The 21,911-nt window shown below is 35.7% G+C and overlaps 1 long non-coding RNA gene across 1 annotated transcript in view; it reads left to right on the top strand.

Annotated features, from left to right (window-relative positions):
* Positions 1–3,496: 3,496 nt before the first annotated feature.
* Positions 3,497–21,911, top strand: part of LOC310898366 — a 70,503-nt gene continuing 52,088 nt past the window's right edge. The window contains exon 1 of the long non-coding RNA XR_014583239.1: positions 3,497–3,837. This is a non-coding gene — a long non-coding RNA (uncharacterized lncRNA). The remainder of the gene's footprint in view (positions 3,838–21,911) is intronic.

Here is a 21,911-nt window from a genome sequence, read left to right on the forward strand (position 1 = left end):
TGCATCCAAGTTTGCAGAATTCAACCCTGTTCCGCTCGATATTATCTTTAGATAGATTTGTCTTGACAAAATGTGCAGAAATAGGTAGGTATGGAATACCTAATACTATATTTTATTCTTATGTAATTTGGGCTGTCTTATATCCAGCTGCTAGATCCTGAGTTTGAGTTATTTTGTCTCTTAATGCATTTATGACCATGTATCTGTTCTTTGTAACGATACTTTTCAAAAAATGCCTGTACACCAGTAACTTTCACCTACAGTTTCTACATTGAAATGCAGAGATAGTAGCTTCATCCATTCCTGAAAGCAGTATTATTCTCCTGTCAGAAATGCTTTGTTCTGTTCCCCAAAGCTCAAATCTTCAGATAAGAAAGATCCAGCCTTGCTCTTTTAAGCATTTTAGTAACCCCTGAAATATATACTCCAGAAATATTTATAATAAGTTTCATGATAATCATGAAGTTATCAAAATCAATTTGGATGCAAGCTGTAGGTATCAGGTACCTCCTTCAATAAACACATTTATTGGTTATACACAGAAATACCTACTAATAAGACTAATGATGTCCTGATTCAAAGAGGATATGTTTCACTTCTTTCTTGATCTGGTGTGCTGTATTACATAAGTGTTGTTTAATGAGAGAATCATTTCTATTTTAATTGGTAAATAGGTTTTACAAAGACTTGTTATTCCTGTATGTATTATAATTCGTTATTGTATTAATTAGCAGTACTTTATTTGAGAGAAGTCATATGAACAGTTGAACAGAACTAACATTTTGCTATACTATTATTAGTGCAAATTAGTTTAACACTGGAAGGTGCCGAGTACCCATATTATGATAATCAAAACAGTTCATTCAAGTGTGCCATAACATTGCCTTTGGTATGTATAATTTTTAGGGAAATTTAGAAACTTCTTGTTACTGTTTTGTAAATTTAAAGAGGAACAGAACCCAAAATAAAGGGAGGGAAGAAAAGAAGAAAAGAGAAAAGCAAGGGACAGTATTTTTTTTTTCTAAAATGAAAAGGTACATTTGAAAAAGTTTCAACAGTTTGCATCTATTTATTTTCTAAATCAGAAAGGAAGGACGCAGAGTAATAGTCCATCAGCTAATTACCAGCTGCTGCACTGTGTTATAATGGCGCATACATTCTAAAGAATAAGGTGTAAGAGAAGGTCAAACGGCTCAACAGAATAATAAAAAAATAGTGTCAAAAAAATGAAATAAAAGAATAAGGTTTGTTATTTTAGAAAAAGAGAAAAAAAAAAGTTTGGGATAGGAAGATTCTAATTGGTGATATTGAACTTTACCTTTACTACAAAGAACTTTCAAATATTCCAAAACTGCAGGTAGAGAAACACAGAATCCTGTTACTCTGAGCTTTAAATATATATATATATTTGTATATATTCCAAGAATAGATGTACTTGTTACACCTTAATATTTCTTCAGCAAAATTATGTCTCAGACATTATATCTACTCTTTCCAGAATGACAGTCATTTTACCAATAGATAAAAAAATGACCAGAAGAATTTCTACACCTAAAAGCAAAAGTCAGTTTTCCATGGATTAAAAGGTTTTCAGACAAGACCATGGAAATTCATGTTCTTCAGGACCTGAATATCTAGGAGACTTTCTGCCATACATTCATGTCAATTTGACACTTTTCTAAGAGTTGTCATTAGAACGTGCAATAAACAGTAAAAATGTTTACCAGGTGGTAAACATGTGGTCATGGAGTTTGTTGGAGAGTTGGTCTGATCTAACTTTAAGTATAAAGATATACTTGTTGAGATAGAGGATCATCAATAGTGAGTCAGAAAGATGAAATTCATTTTGTCCTCTATTTCCTTAGTTACTGCAGACAACTTACAGTGCACATTTTTGGTTAAACGAGCCAACCAGGCAGACTATTTGATAATTGTTTCCCCTGTAGATATAACGGCAAAAAAGGAGTCCTGAGTTCAGAATAGTCCTCTTCTTGATCTAAGTACCTTTACAATTATCTGGAGGTTATCCCAAGAGAGGCTTTCAGGGTCTATTTTCACTTGTTCTGGAAGTTTCAGTCTTATGGATTTACCCTCTCCCAGATTTGGTATCTGATCTTATAGGCATCTTTGGGGAGTGAGGCAGAGAATGTATACTAGACTGAGTATATTAATACAGTGATGCCCCAAGGTAAAGCGTTTTTTTTTGTTCAGTTGCAAAGTAGTGTTAACAGACAGAAGCACAAAGAGGTACTCTAAGAAAGCTGATATTGCAATTCTTTTCGTATTGAGAAGTCTTTGGCTTTTCTTTCCTTCAGCTCCATATGCTTTAGAATGTATAAGAGTACTTTCTAGTGCCTTTGAGGTATGTTAAAGACAATCTTATGAAAAGGCTTTTAGATGCTTTGAGCTTTTATTAATGGAGTCTATGTACATATATTAGTTGTGTGTGCACATGTGGTTTACAATACATTTAATAAATATAGCTTTGATAATTGATGCACATATTCAAAAGAGAAAAACAGAAACAAAAATAAACAGAATAACAGTCAAATGTTATTTTTAACAAAATGAACACTTCATTATTCTATGTCTGCACAAAATCATGACTTAAGGTGTCTCTGTCTATTCCTGCCAACCATTATCTTTTATCTATATAATCTTTTTCACTGTCTTGTAGCACAGTAGTTTTAACCATCTCTTTGACCAAGAACAAAACTAAAAATGTTCTGACTTCCAGAAATACTTTCCCTATCAGCATATCTGCTTAGATTGTACAGGAAGTGAGGGGTGGCTTTTTGTTCATATGGTTGTATAGAGAAGGGAATATATTGGCTGTATGCTTTCAGAACAGCACAGAGTATCAAAATTCTTAATAACCTGGGGAGCAAAACAACACAAGCATGAGAGGCTTTCCCACATACTGCTTGTGATAGATTTTATTCTACCCTTTGAAATATGTTACCAGGCTACTGCTTTAATCATAAGCAATAGATTTTCAAGAGACATTAACTTTTCTGTGAGATTATTATTACTTTTAAGTTTTGAGTATTTCATATTTCCTCTGCCTATAGAGAAATTTAAATATGTCTGGCAAATATCCCTCTGACCTTTGCAGAAACTATAATTGAATGCTTGCACAAAAACAAACAAACAAAAAAAGGCAGCATATTATTTAAGTACTGTTGATGTGCTGTGTTTTAAACATATTTAAAGATGATAGAAAACTCTACATCCTTTCAATATGTGTATATATATGTGTGCATAAATATAAATATATACATAGTAAACTTCTGTTGTCAAATGCATATACTAAAATATAGCTGTAGTCATTAAATCCATTCATGAATCCTGTACAAAATTCTGTAACTCTCATATTCCTTTTTCTTCTTTTACCCTCTAGATTTCTTTTTGGTCTATATTATTCTGAAAAACTTAAAATTTGAGAATTAACTAGTCAAAAAGATGAAATAGTGAAAGTGGTATAGGTTTGGGGAAGAGTAGTTGGAACGTTGCCTGATAGGAAAGGACCTGCGTATGTTGGTGTCTTGGTTTCAGCTAGCATAGAGTTAATTTTCCTCCTAGTATGGTATGGTGTTGTTTTGGATTTAGAATGAGAATTATGTTGATAACATGCTGAAGTTTTCATTGTTGCAGAGCAGTGCTTACACTAAGCCAAGGACTTTTCAGCTTCTCACGCTATCCTGCAAGTGAAGAGGCTGGGGGTACATCAGGAACTGGGAGGGGACTGAACCAGGACAGCTGACTCAAACTGGCCAAAGGGGTATTCCATATCATCTGACATCATGCTGAACAATTAATGTGGGGTGGCTGGCCAGGGTGAGTGGACCGCTGCTTGGGGATAGCCTGGGCATCTGTCAGCAGGTGGTGAGCAATTACATTGTATATCATTTGTTTTTTATACATTATTATTAGTAGTACTATTATCACTATTATTATTATTCTCCTTTCTTTTCTTTCCTGTCCTAATAAACTGTCTTTATCTAAACCTACTAGCTTTCATTTTTTTTTTCTGATTCTCTCCCCCATCTCATTGGGGTGGTGGGAGGGGAGGGTGAGTGAGCAGCTGTTTGGTGCTTAGCTGCCAGCTGGGTTAAACCACAACAGCTGGTCAACAGCAGGCTGAACATGAGTCGTCAGTGCGCCCAGGTGGCCAAGAAGGCCAATGACATCCTGACCTACATGAGAAATAGTATGGTCAACAGGACTAGGGAAATGATTGTCCCCTTTTATGCTGCACTGGTGAGACTGCGCCTTGAATATTGTGTTAATTTTTAGGCCCCCCTCTACAAGAAGGACATTGAGTTTCTTGAATGTGTGCAGAGAAGAGCAATAAAGTGGGTGAAGGGACTAGAAAACAAGAGATATGAGAAGTAAATGAGGAAGCTGGGGTTGTTTAGTCTGGAGAAGAGGAGTCTGAAGGGAGACCTCAGTGTTCTCTATAGCTACCTGAAAGGAGGCCGCAGCAGGAAGGGTGTTCTCTTTTCTCAGTTGACAAGTGATAGGATGTGAGGATGTGGACTCAAGTTTTTCCAGAGAAGTACATTAAGGAAGAATTTCTTCATGGAGAGGGTTGTTAAGCATTGGAATGGGCTTCACAGGGAAGTGGTGGAGTCCCGATCGCTGGAGGTACTTAAGAGATTTGTGGACACAGCATTAAGGGACGTGGTTTAGAGATGGGATTCGATAAGTCAGGTTGATGGTTGGACTCGATGATGTTGATGGTCTTTTTCAATCCAGATGATCTTGTGACTCAGGTAATTTCCTACGGCAAATTTTTCCTGTGTAATTTGCAAGAACTTTGGGCTTGAGAGAGGTCAAAGAACAGACACAATGGAAAGCCAAATAATCCTTACCTACTCAAGAGATATTCATATCCCTCTAAAAAGGCATACTGCAATTAATTAGAGTAAGAGCAGGAATGAGAATGATGATAAAAGTTAGTTGTTAAAGCATTAAGCTATGATCTGCAGAGATATTCATTAATCATGTAAGATTATTAGTTGTCAAACTGGGAAAGATTCCACTGAAGCCATGAAAAATACTATTTGAACACAAGAGAAGACCTTACCTTTCAGACTTTGTCCTCCTGATACATAAGTATATATAATGGTACAATACACATTTTATTTTTTACCACCCAAACACCAGTTAAATTTAATATCAGGGTAAGAAATTTGGGCAAACTATGGAAAAGTTGATTAGCTGCTAGCTTGGTGGTCCAGTTAGGCCCAAATTCAGTAGCTAATGGGTTAGAAATGGGACATTTGGGGATTCTTTTTAAAGACATATTCAGGTTCCATGTAATTAAAACAGCATTTGGAACAAACTCCAATGTGTAGTCCAGAAATATATTTCAACTAGCATTTCATTTGTGAGCTTAAGCTTCATATTATTTTACTTTTCCTATATAGGCATCATCAGGCATTTGCACTTCTGTTTTTGTACATCTATGAAAAATCCTATGATAACCCTTCTGTGGTCTGTAGAGCTTCTTGGGTCTGTCTTGCAACATCCAGGTACTACTTTTATATAGTAAGAGTGTTGTAGAAAATAAAATAAAATAAAATAAAATAAAATAAAAAGAATCTGTGGAAGTGTGACTAGAGTTTATACTTCTGAATCATAAGTGAGAATCCTACAGATGATGAGTCCTGACCTTCCTCCTCTCCTTTCTTCTAGTATATTTTTATTTCTTTTCTTTACAGAATAACTGTATTAGGAAGAGAAACAGAGAGTTATTTTGATGAATCAAAACCAAATCTCTAGATCAAAACCAATCGCTAGAGATAAGAAGTTGTTTGAACCTTTTCCAGAAGGAGAAAAAAATCTTAAAGCTGATCACTCACTAGTCCAAGTGAGTCCTAACTAACAAACTATTGCATAAAATCAGATTGGTGAATCCCCTTGCAGTTCTTAACTTGTTGCAAAAGTATTTTATCTATCATCAAGAGAGCTCAAATTTTAACTGTTTGCTTCTGTACCAGAGATCCAAGTGAGATATATGTTATTATTGATTGCACTTATTACAGTCATAGGTTCTGTTTAAAACTACCACTAGAAACTTGGGATGACTCATAATTTAGGACCAAGTCTTCTAATGTAAGCCAATGACAGTTTTGCTATCTATTTGCATGTTAAATCCTGATTCTCTTATTGCATTCAGTAGCACTTTATGCCACTCTTATCATCATGGAAATCAAAGGGTTTTGTTTTTATCTGCAAAGATGCAATTTACATTTTCAGTTTGGCAACCAGAATATATTTCAGTAAAGGCTGAAGACTGAGCTTTTAGTGTTGCTTGCCAATGTATGTTTTTGGTGGAATACTGTCTTCATTACATTCACTCAACTCCATAAACTGAAAGGAATTCAAGATTCCTCTGATATGCACTATGCATATTAGATGCCTGAAACCTGGTCCATCTTGTTTGGTTTTATACCTTTTACTTCTAATATCCTTTTTGTAACAGCTGTTATTATTATTCACATACGTGAATAATAATAACAAAAATAAAAAAATAATAACAAAGTACTTCTTTGTACAAAGAACACAGTGACGGGCTTGATCAATTTGCTGAAACACATTATTCAGAAAACCCAAGCATGCTTTTTTTTTTTTTCCTCCTCAAAATGCTGCTTTAATGTAGACATTTGCACAACTCTTAATCTAGAGGCTTGAAAGATCATGTGAGAAATAGATCATGCATATCCTACGTGTCAGGCCCTTCTAGAAAAAGTGGCTTGATCATTGGCTTTACACTACTTATTCCTCCCTCAAACCGACCCTCAGTCATTACATTCCATAACCATCTTCAGAATGGCATGCCCACATCTGAGTCCTGCAATATCCAAAGTGACACTCAGCTATAAAGTCTACAGGTTCCTGCCAGGCTAGTGATTATCACCTCTTGGAGGTGATAAATGACAAAAGCTTTGCATCAGGTTGACTCACAGTGCCTACCTGCCTTATTTCTTCTGTTTGCTTAACATCCTTGAGTATACTGATACAACAAAATGTGCATTTGTTATGGTGTAACTATAACATGTTTGCAAACAGAGAACTATATCCTATTAGAAAGCATTTGTGTGACCGTGATTTAGTCTTCATAAAAATGAATATCTATATCTGTATTTATGGGAATTAATGGTCCAATAGCATTAATGTTGTATTATTCTATGTTGCATATTCTCCTATTCCCTACTATGATTTAGAAATGAATTCTGCATTCTTTTGTGGAGCTATTATTTTCTTGACAATAATACTAAAACATTCAGCACAATTCTTATTTCCATGGAAAAGTCCATCTCTTCAGATTTTCCCATGGGAGTAATTTTGTACCTGATTCTCCACTTATGCTTTTTTATGACTAGTGAATCTGTCTTCATAACCAAAAAATAATTGTTCAGTTTGTGATAAGTGAGATTAGAATGGGTCCTGTACTTGTTCAGTATTTAATGCAAGCTTCTGACAGGTAATTTGCAGTATGGCACAATGCACTATAGACATCCAGTTTCTTCTAAAATGTTTTGAAAAAGTACAGAGCACAAGTAAGACTACATTTTGTTTTAGGCAGTCATATCTGTTCCGGGAACACTATTGATCAGTTGCCGCCTTCTGTCTTAAAATAAATACCTGAAAACTTACCTGGGATGCTCATTTAACGCAGTGAGTTGTTATACAAGTTTCTGTTCCAGAGTTTCTGTTTATAATTTATTTGCAAAAATAAATAAGGTGTTTAAATGACAATTCATTGGAGGAGTGGAAGGTGGAGGTGTGATGAGGTATATTTATGTAAAAGTAGTCACAGTATGAAATTAAATGTGGTAAACTTTGCCTGATCAGAATCTAAGGGGTTTTACTACTTTTTACTATGTTTTGTTCTTCAAAAAGGAAGTGAAAAAGAATTAGCAAATCATATTTCACTGTCAGTGAATGTTGCAATAATTCAATCCCCCCAAAAAAGTTTTATTTAGATGTTATTCACTTTAAATATATAGATTTCTTTTTCTTACTAATTTTAACTCTGAATAGGATTAATGCTCTAGTGTTAAAAACATCAATCACATCTAGCATTATTAATCTTAAGGATCCTCAAAAAGCAGTGCCTATATTACAAGTCATTTACACTTAATCTGTATTGACATATTTTGAAGGTTCTCTGTATCATGTGAATGATCTGCACTCAAGTTGGACAGCTATGAATTCTGTATTCTCTCATTAGCCATTCTATACTTGCCTCTTTTGGGATCACCTTTTTCAAATAAAACTTTGATAGTATGAGAATGATGAGGAATGAGGTATTATATGATACATTTGGCTGAGTAATTTGGTAGACTTGTCTCTCCCATTAGAAGAAAGATTACCATAGACCTTTAACACTAGATCACCATGGTTTTGCAACAGGTGCAAACAACTTTGACAAATTTACTTTAAAACCTAAATATGGAAAGTAAAAAAACACCCTATATTTGAAGCTAATCCTGATAGTGAACAGTGTTCATGCTTTACTCTTTTTTCTTTACTCTTTTTTTTTCTTCTTTCTTTAATATTATAATTAATTTAGTCATAAAAGACTAATGTCAGGATAACTTACCTGAAGATATTTTTAAATAAGATTGAATATGAAAAGATGATAGGAAACTTTTGTAGGAACTGATATATCTTTTGCTGAATCTTCAAATCACAGAGGGATTTTGTTATAAACATGTAGTTTATCATTAGAATATTTTTGCTCTGCTTTGTTTTATGGAATTAATCCTTGCCACATGATCTTCCAGAAGACTGAATTCAAAAGAATGAAGAACATGATTTAACAAAGTCATGCAAAAATGTCTTTAGATTATTGTCAACAGAGATGAGGTGATTTTGGATTCAGAAGTTCTAGCTCAAGACTGATGAAAGTTAGAATCAGACAGCTGTCTGCTTTTCTTGCTACTCTATGCATTTGTTACTGGCTTGTATCAGACACAGATATGAACCAGTGATCGTTTTCATTTGCTTTAGGGTACTAAGTAGTCACCTAATGAGGGAATCAGCTTCGGTGCTGTGAGGTGAGGGATAGTGGTGTACAGGGGGATTTCCTGAGCCAGGGATAATCTAGGGCAGCGCAGAGACCCAACATGAGCGGGCAGCTCTCACAGGAGCACCTGATGAGGTGTGGGCTGGGCCAGAAGCAGTGGTGGCCTCCCCCCCCGACTCACAAAAGGTAACCTGGTATCCCTAGGGTGCGTGATGACCAGGGTGTGGTGCATCAGTCAGGGAGTGGAGCAGCACTTTGTGCAGGAGGGTGCCTTTTCAAAGGAGAGCCATTCCTCTGGCTAAGTGGGAGACTTGAAGTATGTATGACCCAGAAGACGGGCACTGTTCTGTGACCATCTGCACTCATCCTGCCTGACCCTCGAGGTCAGAAAGGTGGGCATTTTTCTGTGAGAAAAGGCTGCAGATCTGTCTGCATCATCTACTCCAGTGGTGGCTGATGCCTCCACCCCGACTGAGCTGCTGAAGGGATAGGCTGTGGTGCAGGAAGCACCTAGGCCTTTCTCCTGTGGCAGGGACAGGGGGGCAAACCTGCATGTAAAAGGTGTGCCCAGGTGGAGGATGTCCTGCAGCAGAAGGTGGTGAAAAGGCTACATAACAAGAGGGAGCCTGAGAAGGAATTAGATAGCAGGTTTCAAGTGCAGTCTGCAGCCCCTGGCCGAACAGCGAAAAACTCTCTCCACCAGCACACACAGAAGGGAGGGGAGGCAATGGATAACACAGAAGAATGGAAACTTGCAATGGCAAGGATCAGCAAGAGGAAGAGGCTTCCCTGTAACCTAAGGTACACTTGAAGAACTGCTTCACTGCTCTGCTGACTGAAGAGGAAAGATCTGTCACATCAGGAGAGATGCTGGAGCTGACTAAGGCAGTCTGATCTGCTCTTTGTATAATAATCAGTGCAACTAAGAAAAGGCGACAGGTGATTGAAGTAGGTGATTCTCTTCTGAGAGGTACAGAGGCACCTATCTGCCAACCTGACATACTTTCTAGAAAGGTATGTTGCTTGCCAGGGTCTCATATCAGGGATGTCACCAAGAGACTACCAAGCCTCACACAGCCCACTATTATCCACTGCTGTTGTTTCCCATGGTCATCGGTGATACAGTCAGGAGTATCAAGAAGGACTACACAGCCCTGGGAACAGTGGTAAGGGATTCTGGAGCGCAGGGAGTTTTTCCTCAATCCTCACAGTGAAAGGGAAGGGATTTAAAAGGGCCAGTCAGATCTGGCAAATAAACAAATGGTTACAGGGCTTGTGCTACAGTTAGAGGTTAGGCTACTTAGGCCATGAGACTAGCTTTGAGAGTCCTGGTCTACTGGGGGCTGATGGGGTTCATCTGCCAGAGGAGGGGAAGAGCATCTTCAGTCACAGGCTTGCCAATGAAGAACATGAATTGCGCAGGGAACAAATGCAGAAGACTTTTGTGTCCCAAATCAGGCCTCACTACAAGTTGTCTAAAATTTTAGCCAGTATTTCAGAGTCTAAGCATTAACAAATTTTGCTAGCCTCGATGATAATGAACTGAAGCCAAGATCCCAATACACAAAGCCACAGAACAGTTGAGGTTGCAAGGGACTTCTGAAGGCCATCTGGTCTGACACCCCTGTTCAAGCAGGGCCCCCGAGAGTCAGTTGCCCACGTCCATGTTCCAATGGGTTTTAAATATCTCTCAGAAGGCAGTTCCACCCTGGGCAACCTGTTTCAATGCTTGGTCACCCTCACAGTAAGAAAGTGTTTCCTGGTGTTCAGAGGAAACCTTCTGTGTTTCCATTTGTGTCCATTGCCTTTTCTGTCACTGGCACCACTGAAAAGAGCCTGACTTTGTTGTCTTCACACCATCTCTTCAGGTTTTTGTATACACTGATGAGATCCACCCCAATTCTTAGCTTCTCTAGGCTAAACAGTCCCAGCTCTTCAGTCTTTCCTTGTGTGAAAGATGCTGTAAACCTATTTCTCCAGCCTGTCCAAGTTCCTCTGGTTTTCAGCACAACTCTTCGGTCTATCAGCCACTCTTCTCACTTCTGTGTCATCCGCAGACTTTCTGAGGGAGCACTCTGACCATCCAGGTCATTAATGAAGATGTTAAACAAGAGTGGACCTAGTACCCCTAGGGTACACGGTTAGTTACTGGCCTCCAACTAGACTTCATGCCAATGATCCCTATGTTCAGCCAGTAATGACTATGTACAAAATAAGAAGTTTATAATTAAAAGTACTAAATTAGATCACACAGAAAACTTGTTTCTATCTTTTAACCTATATATTCTTTCAGATTTTTTTTTTTTAATGTAACATTATGATATTGTACATGAAAGTAAGAAAATTGCACTCTCGTAAAGTAATAGTGAACTGAGGTGGATAGAGAGATAAGAATCCACTTTGTACTGGGTCGGGCTGGGATGTTAACTTTCCCTGCAGCAGCCCATACAGTGCTGTGCTCTGCACTCGTAGCTAAAACAGCACTGGTATCACACCAGTGTTGTGTCTGCTGCTGAGCAGTGCTGGCACAGCATCAGGACTCTCTCTAACCCCCCTAGGGGTGGGCAAAGATGTGAGAAAAGAAACATCACCAGGGCAGCTGACCTAAACCAACCAAAGGGATATTCCATACCATATGGTGTCACACTCAGCAATAAAAGGTGGAAAAATGAGGAAGAGGGGAGGGGTGGGCTCTCGTTGTGAAAACGTCTGTCCTCCTCCCGAACACCGGCTACGTGCATTGAGGCCCTGCTTCAAGGATGTGGTCAAGCATCGCTCATTTGTGGGAAATAGAGAATAATTTCTTTCCTCTGCTCTTCCACATAGCCTTTACTTGTTTTGTTTAGTTTTCCCTTTCCCCCTCCCTTTTCCCCTTTCCTTTTTCCCCTTTAGTTAAATTGTTAATTGTTTAGTTAAATTGTTTAATTAACAATAATCTTTCCTTAATAATTATTTTTTTCTTCCCTTTAATTAAATCATCCTTATCTCAACCCGTGAGTTGTTCTTTCCTTTACTTCTTTCCCTCCTCATCTAAGGAGGGGGAGTGAGAGACCGGTTGTGGTGTTCAGCTGCCTAGCACAATAAAACCACCGCAACTTTCGGCATGGAATGACTAAGTACAAGTACTGCTGGCTTGAAAATAGACAAATTACTCATGAACTGCTGTATTGTACTCTTAGGAAAGCACTCAGGACAAAAAAAAAAATGCAGAGCAGAAATCATCAATTAATATGTTTGTTAAAAAGTCAGAACTGATTAAAATGCATCTTGGACTCTATTTGTGTGTATATGTGTTTGAGGAAATCACAAATGTTTGAAAGGGAGTAAGCATATGTCAGCTACGGCATCCAAGACAATTAGAGTCAGTTACACTCTATGTGCCCTGAAATTTGTTTAAATTATAATTTAAAGGATGTGACAGGAGATTTGAGCTCTTCCTGAACTGTACATATGGAAAAGAAAATGATTCTTTCTCAGAAAGGGGTAATTTTTTTGACAACTTGGTGTAGTGCCATGTCATAACATAAGATAACCAAGAAGACACTCACACCATTGAGTGTCCAAACCACACCAGCTGAATTCACAAACATGAAAAGAAAGAAAAGGTTACTACAATAATGCCAAGATTGGGCAAGGAGACAGCTTGTGCAATTTTTTTTCCTAGTACTTCAGAGTAAAATTTGTCTAATACTTAATTTTAGGAGTGGGCTAGCCCTGCAGAAAATCTCTCCAAGGATTTTTTTTTTTTTCTCATTGATCTTTGAAACAAAACAATTAATGCTTTTACTTTTTGTATGGATCCTGGGTTCTGCATAAGAAATGACTTAACCAGTGCAGAGTTTACATTGTTACTTTGTAACCATAATCATTGGCTTTGGATATTTATATGTATAATAGAATAAAATATATTAAACAATTAGGGGAAAAAATGAAATAGATTTAAGTATTGATTTTTAGACTTGGGTTGATAAAACATGAAATACAGAGTACCTCACAAAATTCTGAAACATTTAGCAATCTTCTATTTATTTTTTCCGCATGGATGCAGAGTATAGATTCCTCTAGCTAGATGATTGACTTATTTAGGACTATGCCTTGAAAGATATCTAAACATCAGACTATTTTATGGCTAGTAGCTAGGGTTGCCAGTGATCATTCAAAGCTATACAGTTCCCCACTCACTCTTCAGAAGCATCTGAAACACCCTAAAACATTGTAAAAACATAGTATGACTTTGTTTCTCACAGTTAAATAATCTGCCATTTGTATAACTTTATTTATTTATTTATTAAACTAACAACATACTGAGTCATTTTACTTTAATAGCATATATGATAAATTTAACTAAATTTAGGGTCTCAGTGGTTATAAACCACATAGCATTTTTGTGTAATAGTCAATGATGGTGCACTTGTTAAATGTTCATGAGTTATTAGCAATACCACCCTGATTTTGGTTCAGAGACTACAGTGAAGACTCCTCAGTGATTCAGGAGCCAATATTATGAAATGCACTCATTTATACCTGTAGATGAGAAACCAGGGCAAAAGTTTTCTGTGTAGCAATACACAGTTGCACAGGATAAACATTTCCTACACTGTGAACACTTCCAAGTTTCATAAACTCGCTGTTCCACATTGAAAAGAACTGAACATTTTCTCTTATGAAAGACATAAGAAAAAAACTATATTAAATCCAGAACAAAAAACTGTTGCATGGCTTCCTCAGTATGGTACATTTCTTTTGGTACTTGACTCAGGTCAAAACTTGTATTGCAGTTTTCCATATTTCAAATGAGAGCTAAGATCACTGAAATGTCTTTTACTGTATGTGACTACAAAGAGGTTCCGCAAGAAAAATCAAAATCTAATGGATCAGAGACCTTAGCCTCAGTCTCCCATTTCCCAATGGTGTAGTATTAAGCAGCAGATGACAGATAGTTATTGATTCTGGAAAGGATTCAGGTTGTTCCTCAGCTTTCACTGGAAATTGCTCTATGAGAATATCATATGTACCTATGCAAGTACTCTAAATTTGTCTGTAAAGTCTACCAAAAACACTTAGAATTTCAAGTGGAAGAGGTTTTCAGTGTGTGAAAAACAAGACAAAACAGCCCTTCTCCTAGCATGTACTTCACACTTGTCTCTGGAGACCTCTAGCTGCCAGAGAATTACAGAATCACAGAATGGTTGAGGTTGGAAGGGACCTGTGGAGGTTACCTTGCCCATCCCCTCTGCTCAAGCAGGGACCCCAAGGCTTTTGAAAATCTCCAAAAAGGGAGACTTTACAACCAATCTGGGCAACCTATTCCAGTGCACTCTCACCTGCCCAGTAAAGTGCTTCCTGATATTTAGATGGCACCTTTTGTGTTCCAGTTTGTGCCCTTTGCCTCTTGGCCTGGCACTGGGCACCACTGAAAGAAGCCTGGTTCCATCCTCTTTGAAGTCTTCCTTTACATATTTATACACATTGATGAGATTCCCCCAAGCCTTCTCTTCTACAGGCTGAACAGTCCCAGCTCTCTCACTCTTTCCTTATAGGAGAGATGCTCTGGTCCCTTAATCATATTCATGACTCTACGTTAGACTCCAGTTATACTCCAGTATGTCTCTCTCATACTGGGGAGCCCAGAACGGGACACAAAGAAGAAGAACTGAGTTCTTCAGTGGTCTGTGAAATTTTTGATTCCTCAGTCTGAAGTACTGTTAAATTCACTTTTAACGTGTGAGGTTACTTTGCTGTAACAGTTGCCATTATTCAAAGAGACTGCTACATTAACTCCTCAACTGTATTTTTTTTTTCCATTGGAAATGATAAATACTCATCCTAAACTTAGACTAAACTGATCATCTAAAAGCATTTTGCATCAGTGAAAGAGCCTATTGGAAGTATTTCACCACTCAATATACTGGATATTATGATACTTTCCTCCTGCCTTCTTATTAAGAGGATTTTATGTATTTCTGTGACTGAATACTAGACTTAAAATCTACCTAGCTATTATATATTTGACATCATCTGATACATTTTGTTTTCTGAGTGGCCATCTACTTTTACTCTCTGGCAGTCCTGTTATTTTAATGTAACATCAAGACCACATAAGGTAGTGCAATTCAGCATTCAGCAGCCATTTGCTTATTAGGAGATTTATACAACTGTAACATACAAATCAATTTAAAATACTTAGAAAATAAAAAACGTTGAACTCATTGTGATGTCAAGAATTCTGACTGGCCTAGTGATTAATAAGTTTCTAGGCTAAGGATACTGCAGTTCACTCATCAATGAACCATTAGATTTGCTTGGATTTTATAGGTAGCTCTGCCATTTGAGATCAATTTTTGAAGGGTTCTGTCAGTTTTTTCAAAGCATGTGACTTCCTTCATGGCCAAGATATTTTCATTATCTGCTGTTTTTGGTAAATAGATAAATTAGTAAGTAAATCTCAGTTTATGATTACTCACTTCAGATCTTTTCTTAGAAAACACCTGAGCTTTGGATACTGCAGAAAAAGATATGTTTTACAGTTGAGGTTCCTAAACAAATAAAAATGATTCAATTCTTAGGAGGAGTTGCAGGGGGCAACTGCATAAAATATGACCCAATCACCAAAATGGCACTTTTTCATTTGTTTTCTTTTACAGAATTATCTTAATGTTTGCCTTTCTTTGCCATTTAAGAGCTTGGAGGTAATATGATTTCCTGGCATATTCTCTGCTGGAAACAGGGCATTTGGCATTTACCCCAGATTTTTGAGGTTCAAAGTTTTAAAGTTTTTGATTCTATTTAAATTAAACTGCTTTCACTAAGCAGCATTTTTGCTTAAGTGATTCATCCCTTCCCCCCCCCCCCCCCCTTTTTTTTTTTTACTGTTACACACTTAAATAGCAGTATTATTAAGTAGCAGTATTAGCTGTATCCCAAGCTGGTCAGGGATGAATGAGTCCATATATGAACGTACAGTGAAGATAAACCTTTGTAAAAAAAAGAGACATAATTGGTGAATGAGACAAGCAAGAACATAAAAGCACAGGAAGACAATAATTCAGAAAGAAAAGTTGAAGGAGTAGTAAAATAACTCAGTAAACCTAAAGCTCAGGAGTCACTGAAAGGGTTAACAATCAACTAACATGTTATATTCATATTTCAGGCTTAAACGTATATGCTGTGTATCAGTCAGCTATTGCAGTGCAGTGCATATATGTATATATGAATGTGTGTTTGTGCTTCTTGAATGTTCCAGTTATCCTGGTTATGTGAATACCAAACAATTCAATAGCATCATCATTTAGCTTTCAGATATAATGAAGTGGTAATAGACCTTCCTAGCTATGAGAACATTTGAGTTTCTATGTCTAATTACAATTTTTTGAACTGTAGTCATGAAAAACTAATCATTGTCACAATAGTCTTCTGGAAATTATACTGTAGAAGCGCAAAATGCAGGCAATTTAATGTTTGCTATGGTTCATCAAATTCTGACTTCTCATGCATAACTTGGTCACATTTATTTGTGCTCCACAGGGGTGTAACTCCAAAAGGGAAAGCCAGACCCAGAATGTGCTTCACAAAAAAACATTGTTGCCTTGGCAACTAATACAGTACTAAATGTTCCAACAGGTAGAATATCACACAACACTGAAACACACCATTCTTGTTGCAGAAAATATGTGCAAACCAAACTCTCATACTAAAAGTGAATGCAGTGCATGATTCTTTAGTTTGCATCCCAAAATATTTGATCAACATGAAAAATATAATTTCCTATTTCTCTAATCCCATTTAGTAGACTTTTTGTCCAGTATATTTCTTATCTAGTGCATCAGTCTTTTCCCTCCCTTCAGCTATTTCTTTGTGTTCCTTAATTTTCTGTATCCAAAGTTTTTGTTCCCTCTATTTCTCATTCTTTTTATTTACATGCATATAAGTTTCTCTCTTTTTATCTGAGCTAAGGGAATTCTTAGGAAAAAAATTTTCTCTATGAATTTCAATTCCTTTGCGTTGGCCCACCAATTATCTTGAATCTAGTTTCAAGAGGAATTTTCAGTGCCAGTCTATGAGCTAATTTCACAGGAACCTGTTGGGAATAGTTTGTTGTGGCCAGAATCATATAATGTTTGATGACTACTTCAAGCTCAGAACTTGGTCTCTGTCCGACACCTTGGCTCAAATTGATTATTGAACAACATATGACACAAGTAATATAGATTAAAAAGATTCTGTGAATGTAGAAATGGAACAGTTATACTGGAGGTGAAACCGGAAATATGAAAAGTAGCTGGAGATGACATACTTTAAGAGATACATACACTAGATTTACAGCCAGCAAAAAGCACTCAGGTAGTTATGTTTCTGATCTTATCTGTCTTTCAGGTCTTCAGGAATAAGAATTTTCAGTTTCCTTAGCTATAACGAATTGAAAAAATTTTAAAGATTTGTTGTTGTTGTTAATTGATTATTGTAATCAGCTTTTTTATATATATATATTATTTGTGGAATGTATATATATATATTTTTTTGGCTGTAGAGTTCTTTTTCTTCAGCCCATTTTTTTTTAATTTCTTATATTTCAAAGTATAGTTTTATAAGTGTGTAATTTTTTTTTAAACTCAGCATTTTGATTCATCAAACATTGCTAGTTAAGGAAGGAAGTACTTTAAAGTACTAATATATTTTATGTTTTGTTCACTGAGAATTTTATAAGCACACATAAACACACAAAATAAAGTAAAAAATCATCTAGTTTCTTAAATTGATTCAACATAACCTTTATCTGGCTTAGAATTAACAGTTTTTCCAACTACTTAATGCAAAATAGCTTTCTGATTCAAAGCCCAAGCCAAGGGCAAGATCCTCTTTACTTTTTATAATCTTTGGCTCTAGCCCAAACTTATATTGTCTTAAGTATGGATAAGATTGCATAGTCTTAAGTAAAGATAATGGAAACATTTTGAATAAAAATCAATGAGAATCATATTGTAGATTTTTTAGAGCTCAATAAAATTTAGTTAACATTTTGTTTACTTAGTCACACTAGAAGATAGGGAATTAAAGTGCCACGAAAAAGGTAATTGTTCTTTTTTTCTATTTCAGGTATTTCTGATATATTGATATTTTAGTAATCTCACCAATGTATGAACCAATGAATGGAGTTTCAAATCAAAATGAACCATACCTCCTTAAAAAGCAAATCTGAAAAACAGTCTTTTGCAACTTTCCACACAACAGAAAACAATGGATAGCAATTTTGGAATGAAAAAAAAAAAAAAAGTTTCTCTTCTTACTGTTTAATGTGTGACATTGCTCTTTCGTAACTTATATATCATTCAACTTTCTCAAACCTAAGCAGGTGTGATTCTGTGAATTAGGGATAAGACGTTAAATTATGCAAAGTTTAAAGTCTTTTAAGGGCCACAGTGAAATCTCAGATAGTTAAAACACCACATTAGAAACTGTATTTGCCATGTGTTTTCTTTCAGATATGAATTGATTTTTAAAATAAATTTAAAAGGCAGTTACCAGTGACACAAGTGGCTGTTGCTTTCATGGAGGGCTCAGAATGAATGCCAATTCAGACTGAAAATTTTAAATAAAGCGTAAGAACTTGTAGTTTTACAACCTTCCTTTTGCTATTATATAGCTTCAGTATGTTTTAAACAGAACTGCGCTTCTTTAAGAAATGTGTCTGCTGGTCATGAAAGCTACAAAGACAACTGAATCATATTCACTATTACTACCTGACAACTTGACATGGTGAAAGAAGCAATTTCTATTATGATTAAATAGAGGTTTTAGACAATCTTAAAAGAAAAAAATCAGAAAGGCCAGAAGCCAGCAGTGTAATAAGCAGTGTATAAGTGTAATAAGGATTTAAATTCACATTTACAAACTCTATTCACTGACACCATTATCCTTTCTAAACTGAAACTGGATGAGACAGCTAAAATTATTATTATTTTATTTTATTTTATTTTATTTTTTTATTTTATTTTTCTGATAACCGCTGACTAAAGGGAAACTTTTAAACTAAGGACTTAAAAAAGTTATTAATTTACCTTAACTATTATTGAACTAGACTTCTTATTATCTGGTCCTGATTGTTTTGCTGAATTGTAAACAAAAACTTTTAGGTTTTACCTAAGTAGCAGAAAAAAAAATAATAAAGGAACTGTTAGACACTAGAGAGATACTGGTAGTAACTTGTGTAAAGAAACCTGCACGGGGAAAATGCTTCTAGATTGTCATATATCATTTCAGTTTCACATTTCCAGAACTATTACTGTTTCTTAAAAAAATAATTTTACTTTTTTTTTTTTTTCCTATTAATAGTATGTGTTCCTGTAAACATATTCTAGAAAGAAATGTAACTAATCAAGACTTCCAGAGATGAGGAAGTCTTTATGTTGTGTACAGAACTGTTTTGATTGCTTGGAGTCTGGGTGAAATGGTCCCCAGGGTGGTAAAAGTCAGGGTTACTCTTTTTTTTTTTTTTTTTTTTCCCTGAGTCATTATTTCTTCAGAAAATTGTTAGCACATCAAATTTGGAATGATATCCTAACTCACCTATCTGAGCCCCAAGGCGTATTAAAGCTAGGATAACAGTGGATATTTCTTTTCCTGAGAAACTGCATGGCTAAGTTCTTGATTGCATTCCCTATCTGTAAGGCAAGATCTTCCTTCCCCCCCCGCTCCCCTCCCCTCTTCCCCCCCCCCCCCCCCCCCCCCCCCCCCCCCCCCCCCCCGCAAGCAGCTTTGTTACTCTTACTTGTGTAAGTCTGTTACTCTTACTTGGTGTTTCCTCAAACAGGGCTCACAGTCATTTCCCTACCAGACTACAACTTTAGAGCTGTCTGTTGTATCTTATCGACATCTAAACATTATGCCCTATTTGCAAAGTACATATTTATGGGAAAATTGAACTAGGAAATTAGCATTAACATTTTCACTTTCATGACCTTGCACTTCATAAAACTGTAGAAAAGAAAAAAGACACCTCTCTATTTTGCACTTTCGCTTGTCAACAAGATGGAGCTTTTAATCATCATAACATTGAAATATTTTGATAAAAGTAGCAAAGAAAGGAGAGAATACATGAGGAAATAATAGAACCATTTTGAAATTGGAAGTTTCATGTACTCATGAATGCCAAAATTAGAAAAGATATGTGATTAAATTACATGTATCTGAAGTCATTTAGACAACTTAATATACCAATATAAGTACAGAAGATGTAATTTCTAGATAAGCTGCATTTAACAGCTTGTGGTGTAGCATATATAGTTTCATTCCATATCAGATCTACATCTTGTCTAAGTCGACAGATGTAGACTGCACTTGGTACCACACTTGTTTTCATTCTAAGCATATAAAATAGAAAGCTGGAATGACCAAGGCAGTTTTCAGCAGACTGGAACACATTCACTGAGAAAACGTTAATTTGGAATGTCTATGACGTCTGAGTCAGACTAATGAATTAATGCAATAAAAATCATATTGGTAATACCTGCCTGTGGGAAAGCATGTTGTATACAGTCAATGAAGAGGAAAAGACGTGAATTCTTACCCACAAATTTTGTGAACAGAAATCAGGTTGTCTGAAAAATGCAATTTTTTGATTAAAAACATTTTTCATCAATGCTTATATTAACTATTTTATTTTATTTTATTTTATTTTATTTTATTTTACATTGTACTTGTCTGTCAATTTATTAAAGACCTTCATGTAAATATAAGGTATATGAAAAGTATGCTTTAGTATTTTAATTAATTCATCAAAAAGTGATGAATACAATAAAATTAAATTTGTAATTGATAAATCCAAATTAACCTTTTGTTTTGTTTTCTTCTTTTAATTAATAATTTCTCTGTATTCTGACCATATATTACAAGCACATTGTTATGTTAATTTATGAATCTGATATTTGTTGTCTTGATAAGAACAATTTAGTCTGTTCCACAAGAAAGCTCAGCTGCTTAATCCCACTACAACTGCTCTGCAAGGCCTGCCTCAGGAGATACCTGTTTTCTTTACTTAGTGCAGTATATAAGACAATAGGAGATGAAACTTCAGCAATGGGTAGCATAAAATTATAGAAATTCTGGAATTGTTTAAAAAGTACAGAATTTGTCTCTGCAAACAGCAACAAAATATTTGGGACTCAACAAGTCTCATGATTCTGCTATCAGAATGAGCAGCTAAAATTTCGTAATAAAAAAATTATATAAATTTTTCATTAATCTATGAGTAAGTATTTAATGAAGTAGAAGTCTAGTTTTCATGATTTGCACAATGATTTCACATAATCCCATTATATTATACTTAGGGCACCTGTGCTGACTTGACAGAACTATTGGTTCCTTCTCAATAATAACCTTTATCAAATACAAAGTAACACAAATATTAAAACCTTGATTTGGCAGACCAGTGCACAGCAGGAGTTTTAACACTTACTCTGCACAATTACACGATAAGAACCTGAAGAGAATGCTGAATACATAGCAATTATATGATGTAGACCACAAACAAGTGTATTATTTATCTTGTTTTGATTTGGAAAAATGGTAAGCTGGACTGAAGTAAATGAGACAGACTTCATCACGGATAGATTTTATCATATCTTATGGAATGGAATATGAAGAAAAGAGATAGGAATTCAGAAACATACAGCTGCTATAAATACTGGTAGCTCTTCCTAAGTTTGACCTTTTATTTTTATTTTATTTTATTTTATTTTATTTTATTTTATTTTATTTTATTTATTTTATTTTATTTTATTTTATTTTATTTTATTTTATTTTATTTATTTTATTTTATTTTATTTTATTTATTTTATTTTATCTTATTTTATTTTAGCAAGACTTGGAAATGCCA

This window comes from Anser anser, assembly GCF_964211835.1.
Source record: "Anser anser genome assembly, chromosome: 4".
NCBI lineage: Eukaryota > Metazoa > Chordata > Aves > Anseriformes > Anatidae > Anser > Anser anser.